We start from the raw sequence: 8,359 nt of genomic DNA on the forward strand, positions 1-8,359 counted from the left end.
TATAGGCCACAAATTTTTAAAATCAGCGTCTCCGCAGAGTCAGCATCCATTCCCCATTGTCTGTACTTTGACATGGGAGGTCTCTATTTTCCTTCAGTTTTAGAGTTACCTTTAGACTCTTCAAAAACTGACGGAGGTGGCTGAGAAGAAGAAATTTCTGCCTGTTGGTGATATTTCAATCAGACTCAGTCATAAGGACAAAGGATACCCATTCTAATGTCCCTCATCTTCCCAGCATCTGGTGCTTGGTCTCCCCAAAAGGATGTTTTTCTCTTCAACTATACCCCTGAGTGCTCCTAATCCGAGCACAACCCATTGGGTACAGTTCAGCTTATCATTTAAGGTTACAGTAATTTTAGGGTTACACCCATATCTGTGAGGTATTGTTCTAAGAGGGTGGACAAAATTTGCATCTAGCACCTAACCATTTCTGCCCCAAAATTAGGTTTTTTAAGCCCATATTCTCTTGGCAGCCCTGAAAGTCAAGGTGGGAGGATACGCGCATGCACGTTCCTCCATGGGCACACACAGACTGGATGTAACCCCTCCTATCTGAGATGATCTGTTAAATTAAGGATTGTAGTTTTATTCTATGTGATTAGGTTCATAGAAGAAAAGGCTACTGTTCATTTGGGCCTGACAGAAAATATTCTTCACTTTGGTCCAAGACTGTGTAACCAATTTACATTGATTGTGCAACTTACGCTTCACAGATGTAAGCTGCTCTAAACCCCCTGAAGTCAAAAGAAATCTTTCCATTGACTTTAGTGGCTTTGAATCCAGTTCATACTCTACTGCACAATCTGTATTTCCCCCTCAGATCAATAAAATGCAAAACAAAATATTCACTATGTAGTGTAATCCATCCTGCTCCAGCTCTGTAGCAGACAAATGAGATGCCCTTTATTGAAGCTCACAATGAATAAATGAGAGTTTCTGCAAGTTTTATACGTTCATCTATGTTCATTACTTCTCAATTGATTTTCTAAGGTCTGAAATATTCTCCTACGTGAATTTAATATATGCCCTTACTTTAGTTTCTTTGACTGCAATCGAAAGTCTCCTGGCTCTGATTCCAGGCTGGAAGTTCCCTCTTTTTATGACTATAAGATGAAATAGTGCTAATTGCATCCTTCACTAAAGAAGGGCTGATACCTTATAACTCATCAAGAATTTATAGGCCAATGAATGAGTTTACTGAATTGAATATCTCTAGCGACGAAAAATTTGAAATTAATATTACAGAATATTCATGGAAAACAAAACTTTGTTCCAACCTTGGGGCTGCATTTTAGAAATCCCTTTCTGTGAATTATGTGCATTGAATCAGGGACTGAAAATGGCAGCACCATGAGTCACACAGATAATTTAAATTATTGTGAAATTTCAAAGCCAAACATTCAGAATGACTATCTGACTTGTGCTTTTCAGACCAACATTTAGTCGCAAGAATTATTAATTAATTATTTTGAAAGGTAAGCTAACTTCTACGTTTTCTTCCACTGTACAGTTTGTGGAGGCCACTGGTGTAATAGGATATCAGTAAGGAAAACATCAGGTTTCCATATGAAGTATGTGAAGCTTTCGGGAGAGTATGTGGTGGCCTGCAGACAGTTAAGACAGTCACGACAGGTCTCCAAACACGCGGCTCACGCTGTCGTTCCTGCCACAAGTTGAAATATCTGCAAGCATCTTACAAACTCCCAATGCTGCTGCTTGCCGAGGACTGTGTTTCATCCCATCGCACTCCCGGGGATGCAGAGAACTCGCCTGAGGGAACTACCTGTAAAACACCAGCCTCCTCACACAGCTGCACACTGCCACTCCTGCTCCTCCTTTCATTTGGCTCTGATAAAGCTCAAATCTTTAGGACATTTGGGATGTGTTTTCACAGTCCACTCCTGGCCTTGTCTTATCCTGAACAGGAGCCCTGCTGAAATCTAACAGCTCTGGGTTTCATCCACCCTGGGATTAGGTGCTGCGACGTCCTGGGTGCACAACAGCATGGATGTGAAAACATGGGCACATGAGAAGGTGACTGAACATGTGCCTACTCTTTGATGGGAACTGACCCTTTGGTAGCAAATGAAGATTTAAGCTGATCATGAGACTACAAGCGAGAAAGACATTACAAGGTTAAGCCAAAGCCACTGGGAGCAATGCACAGGCTGGAGGTACTGCTCAAACAGAATTTAAGCAATTGCTGCAGAAATTAGTGGGGGAACCTTCTGGGCCTGTTAGGAGGTCAGACTACATCAGTATAGCTGATTCTTGCTTCAGACTCTCTGATTTTTGCTTTTTAACATTTTCCAGGACCTCTGATTCATCTGGCCTGGAAAGCAGATGTTATTTGGGACTGGCAACAGCAGCAATGAAGAGAATATCTGTTCTTTTAAGTAAGGGGTCACACTACAGAGACTGAGAGTGTGATAATGCGATGCATTGGCTGCAGCAATGCAGCTGGTGCCAGTTCCCCCCTGCCCGCCTGCTGGTGCTCACCCTTGCTGAAATGGTCTGGGCTGAGAATACCCATTTCCCAACCACTTCATTGTGTAGTGGATCACTTCAATGACTCATACTTATCATGCAGTCCTGGAAAAACAGTGAATTAGAACAACTGAGGTTGTGGACATGGTACGGTGAGCAGGAACAAGAAGCTAAAGGTAAAGGGAGAACTATATGTTATTACACCCTTGGAAACAAAATCTGCCTCAAGAAATCAAGGAAGAGCAGAGGCCCATTTTGTATATTCTCTCATTTTTCCTGAAAGGAATTTTTCTTTCCAGATGGTAGCTAATTAATACCAAGTAAATGTCAATAAATGCCTTTTGGAGCAGTCAGTCCACACACAAGTCACCTTTTTCTCTTCATCCAGCGTTGCTCTGCTTAGAGAGTAAATCTCACAGCAATCTTAATTATGAAGCTTTGACTGGAAAGTCCACAGTATAGAGGGACTGAAAATTTTCAGGGGCTTGCCTTTGGTGTTGGTTCAGTGTTAGCACACTGGAGTCCTGGTCTCGGTTGGAATTCCTAGCTACGATGAATATACAAGTAACTATAAAAATGTTCATTTCAGTAATAATAGTACCCTTATTCTGATTGACCTCAATCCAAGAATACAAGTCCCAAAGATACCAGAGGAAAATTTAAACACCCTTTTTTAAACAGTGCTGTTTTGTCCTGAAAATAGACTCACACAAATGCTAAAAATACATTCAGCATAAGGCTGTGGCATAATGGTCAACAGTTGCTAGCATTGCTTTGTGAATCATTTTAGTTATGCTGCTGCCTCCTAAAAGTGGAACCAAATTAATTCTAATTTTACTTCATTTTGCTTGGAAAGATCTTTCAATATAAGGTTTGGGGGTTTTCCTTTTTTTCTTTTCTTTTTTTTTTTTTTTTTTTTTTTTTAACACTGCTGTTTCGTTTCAGGTTTTGCTGGCAAATAGTGCTGAACTCATACAGTCTGTTTGCCAGAGTTAAGGTCACTGCAGCTTTAGTTTTACAAAGAACACCATTTTTCTGTTTCTCTGTTAATCTTGGCCTGAAAAGACCACACATTACCCTTCCCAATTGAACAGTTTAGCCTTTGTTCCTTTGTTTGGGTTATACTATTAATCTGCTAGGTCGATAGCAAAATTGTGTGAACTGCTAGTGTGCCAGATGATTGACAGGCAATTAGCAGCTTCTAGAGAACCGTGCTTTGAATTCCGCAGATATGTGACTGCATTGGGAGGCAGAGGCTGCTGATCTGACTTTTTTGTAAACTTTTGCTGCAATACTAAAAATGGGATCTTTAAAAGAACTAGTGTAACTGTTCTCAGGAGCTTCAGCTGCAGGAGACCCACAAAACTGAATCAGAGGTGTGAAGAGCTTTACTGTAAGCTATTAATTAACCTGTATCTATTCAGAACTCTCAGAAAATAAAGTTTGCAAAGCAATGTTAGCTTTAAACTTTACCTGATGAGCAAGAAAACTTCCTCATTAAAATCTGAATTTGAGAAAACCTTCTCCAATTGCCAGTTACTGTGGGAAAGGTGTGTAGCCCATTAATAATGAAACTTTAAGGCTTGCTAGCTTTTTATTCTCATTTTTTTTCTCCCTGTTCTTAATTTCTTACTAAGATGGCCACCTACTTTGTCTTCTGTTATGCTCTGATAAAAAGTAATGGCATTAACAGCATCCTAGAATGTATATATAGATTCTAGAATATATATTCTGATTTTTTAAGTTTATATGTTGAAAGCATGTGTGTGTGTTTGATGGTATTCCATTTCTCTGTATACAGAATCAGTCTAGGATATGACTTACATATCCTTCCCTGCCAACATTATAATATATTTTATTTAATGAGAATATTTTGCCCATGCAAAAAGCTTCATCATCTTCAGTGTGTGAGTGTAGGTCATTTATTACAGACACACATGTGCACCAGAGTCCTGCCCACCTAGTGACAATTTCAATGTTTTTTTAAAGAGGCTGGGACTTGGTCAGCCAACACCAGCATAGCTGGTTACACCATTACTTACTCACATTTTACGCACACAAATCTTCCTCTTTATGCATATGACTCGAGCAGGGAAAAACCAGATGTGTGAGAGCAGCTGGCCGAAGCCCTTCAGTAGCAGCGGTGCGGGACTGCCCACCCCTCTGGTGTGTAGAGTCGTTTCCCACAGACAGGCACAGGTCTGAGTATAACTGCAGGGCGAGAGGGAGAATTTGTAAGAAAACTGAAACGGCTCCCTCCCAGACCCCGTTCCCACATCTGCTGCAAAGACGTCTGTTGTTTAGACACAGGACAGTCAAAATCTTGGGGCTTAGCTTTTGTCCGTGAGACTCGAGAATCGCAAGCTGCAAATAGCATCGCAGGCAGGATGAAGGCATGAGCTGAGTGTAGATTGGATTTGCACCTTCGGTTCCCAAGAGAAGTGGGATTTTAAAACCCGAGGCCTAAACCACCATGTTGTCACACTCTTACGGCTTTAAAAACAGCCATAAAAATACGCGTGTTAGAATTACGAGATGTTTGGTAGGGAGTATAATGGCATTGCACTTCAGTCAGGTAAGGCGTTGTTTTCAAACAAATGGAGTGCAATCTGTTCACACTTAACGCTTCTCAGCTTCTTTTTGCCTGTTCCTTTTGCAAGTTGCATGATCTTTTATGTTAAAATGTCCATGTGTTAAAAAATTCGGGATAATTCAGTAGTTTTTCTTTTAATCCAACAGCTGCAAAGCTTTTCAGATGTTGTGCAGTGAAAATAATTTTCTCCAGCTAAGGCTTCTTATTTCATTACATGAATCCCTTTTGGCTTCCCCTCAAGCAAACTTTATTGATGTAATAATTTAAGTTGCTTCCAATTAGGTCTTGGAAATTAGGTATTCTAAACATTTCCATTACAAATTCTTGATATTGGTTTTACAAGTACTTTGTTATACAGCTTTACAACAGGCATACTTACTTCAAAAGATGATAACCAGGACAAATCCTGAAATAACTGTTTCTTTTCTTGTAGCATCAAGGGAAGAGATGGGAACAGATGGAAACAAAGTTTGTGTGTGTAGGAAAGAGGGGACACATTTCTCGGTTGCTATTCATTTCATTTTTTCATTAGACGTGTCATCAGACATTTTCATTACTGAGCTATCAGCTGATGGAGCTGAAATTAGTCCTCCCTAGTCCTGTTATTTCAAGATAAGTATAATGTTCAGCCTTGCTTTCCCATTCTCTTAACTTCCAAGTGGCTCAAATATTTTAGCTTTCTTTTTCCTATTGATGAGAAAAATAGATAAGCAGGTGAAAGGGAAAAAAAGAACCCAAAACCTAAACCAGATGTAGCAGCTAAGAAATTATTTTTTAAAAGTTGAAGTTTCACAACCTGAATACATTTAAGTATTTTAAATAATTCTGATATTATAAAATTCTCTGAGAAGAAACATGACTTTTTCTCACTGAAAATAATTTAAGATAATGGCTCTGATTCTGCCTCTGGCAACAGCTCTTAGAACAGCAACCTGGAGACAAAGGTAATATTTAGGCCCACAGCAGCTCTGAGTCAGTCAGAAAATATTCCTCTTATTTAGGAAGGCATTTATGAATCCATTCATCATGGTTATGTACCAAGGCTTGTCTGCTACTGCAGAAATTCTTTTGTACCCTGCTGTACTGTTATGATTTATCTCAGTTACAGCTAGTTTCGTATTCACCAAGAGACACGGCTGTCTGCACCTAGTCTTGAATTGTGGCAGGACTGAGGACCATCCCAAATCCTACTGTGTCCTGCCCAGCTTAAGTTTCATTGCACAGTGGTCCACATCTCCCTTCAGGACAGGTTTTAGTTATGGTGCGCAGTACCCTACACAGAGATGCTCAGAAGGTATCTATCTACTGACCAAAGGCACTTACAAGGGCAAAAGCATCGCAGGAAGCTTACATTCGGTGGGAATGTGTTGAGGACTTGAGCTGACAAAAGTCTCCAAACCCAGCTGCAGTCTATCACCTCTCAGGGAATTGAAACTAACTCTACAGATCTTTTGGGAGTCTTTTAGTATTTGTCACCCTTGAAGCTCAGCTCTGCGTCTGTTTCTTCTTCATGCGGGAAGGTCACTTACTTCTCCCAGGTGTCTCTCACCTTGACATGGGACAACAGGCTCCCTGTTTACTGCTCACTTGTGCACGCACTGTCTCTTTGTTCATTTTACCCTGAGCTTCAAAACCTTATCCACGCCAAGCATGCCTGGTCGACCCGTGGGAAGGTCGGTTTCCTTTCAGAAGAGGATTAGATCCCATCCAGAGCACAAAAGTTAAACACACAACTCCTCCCTCTGCTGCCCTGTTGTACAACCTCTTCAGTGTCATAACATACATGGTACCACTACGGTAACCATAATCAGATACACAAAACAGTTCTGCAGCCTGTCCCAATACTCACACTTCAGGTGTTTCAGCCATATCACTCTTCAGCATCCTTTACGGAAAGGTGCCGAATTATTACCTTCCCTCTCACAGGTGAGGGGGAGGAGGCTGCAAGGCAGAGGATCTACACTGCAGTCAGGAACTGAACCCAACTCAAATACAGTTCCTGAAACACAGAAGTCACCATTCATCTGTCCTAGGATATGCTGCTTCCACCGAGATGAACCCATCATCAGCGATAACATGCCCTGGGCTCCTGTCCACTATGAACACCTGCTGTCTAGCTGTGTGCATTTAGATATTCTCTTGCAGTGCCAGGCCTAACATATTCGTTCATTTATGTATCAAATCTGATAGTTCAATAGTATGATATCATATGCCTGAAAAAGCAAAAGAAAAGGGACGGAGAAAGGAAGGCTGGAGAAGTAAAATAAGCAGCAGTGGGTAGCAGATACTGTTGAATATACCTTTTGTGATTTTGCTATTACAATTCAAAACTTAGTTGGATGCCTGTATTTCACTCACTAACAATTCATACATTCCTCAGAGAAATTATGAGTTTCTATATACCAATCAAACCAGTCACTCTAAGAGTAAACAATGGCCTACGGCTTTGCAGACCCATTTGGTTTATTGTAGAGGAACTATGTACAAACCATGCTCTTAATGAGACACTGAACTACTGTTTTCCACCTGGTTGCCTGCACCCAGTGTTTCTCCTCACAAATCAGAAAAATTGGTCTAAGTATTAACTGAATGAAAGAAAAATCACAAAATTCAGCCTTCCTGTAGATTGCAATGCTTGTCGCATCAAATTCCAGACAAACACTCAGCTTTTTTGGATACCTGGAAGATTTAAAGTCTTCTTCAAAGATACTGCCTGCTGGAAAAGCCCAAGAGTACTGCTTTCCATCAAGAGGGTGCCAGGAAATCACGAACACAGCAGAAAATTCTTCTGTATCTCCAAAATCCAACTGCATCTATACCTTTAACACAAAGACGTTGATTTGGGAGGTACTCCTTCAAGATACAGAACAAGCAAGCATACAACTATGACTCCCTGTCCACAGAAAAAACACCAAAATATCAACTTAAAAGATTTTGTAAAGTCCCCAGGAGTTTTGCTTTGGCTACTTTTGCCCGAGTTTGTACAGTGGAGTTTTCAGCATCACTTGCAGACCTCAAACCATTTGTTTCCGCCAAGTACTCTTTGGTTTGCTCATGTTCAAACTGCATTTTGGTAGGAACAAACTTGGGCTCATATAGTATCTTCCACACATTTCTCTTGTTCACAACATGCCGTACATCCAGCTGCACTCCATCTGGTTCAGCAGCAGAGTGCAGGCCTACTTCTATGGCGGATACCAAATACATTGTGACATGCTGCTCAAGACCGTCAAGTGTGCTGGCACGTCTTTGGTACACCGAGGGCATGCCAGCTCATGC

The sequence above is a fragment of the Rissa tridactyla genome, chromosome 1 (assembly GCF_028500815.1).
Source record: "Rissa tridactyla isolate bRisTri1 chromosome 1, bRisTri1.patW.cur.20221130, whole genome shotgun sequence".
Classification (NCBI taxonomy): domain Eukaryota; kingdom Metazoa; phylum Chordata; class Aves; order Charadriiformes; family Laridae; genus Rissa; species Rissa tridactyla.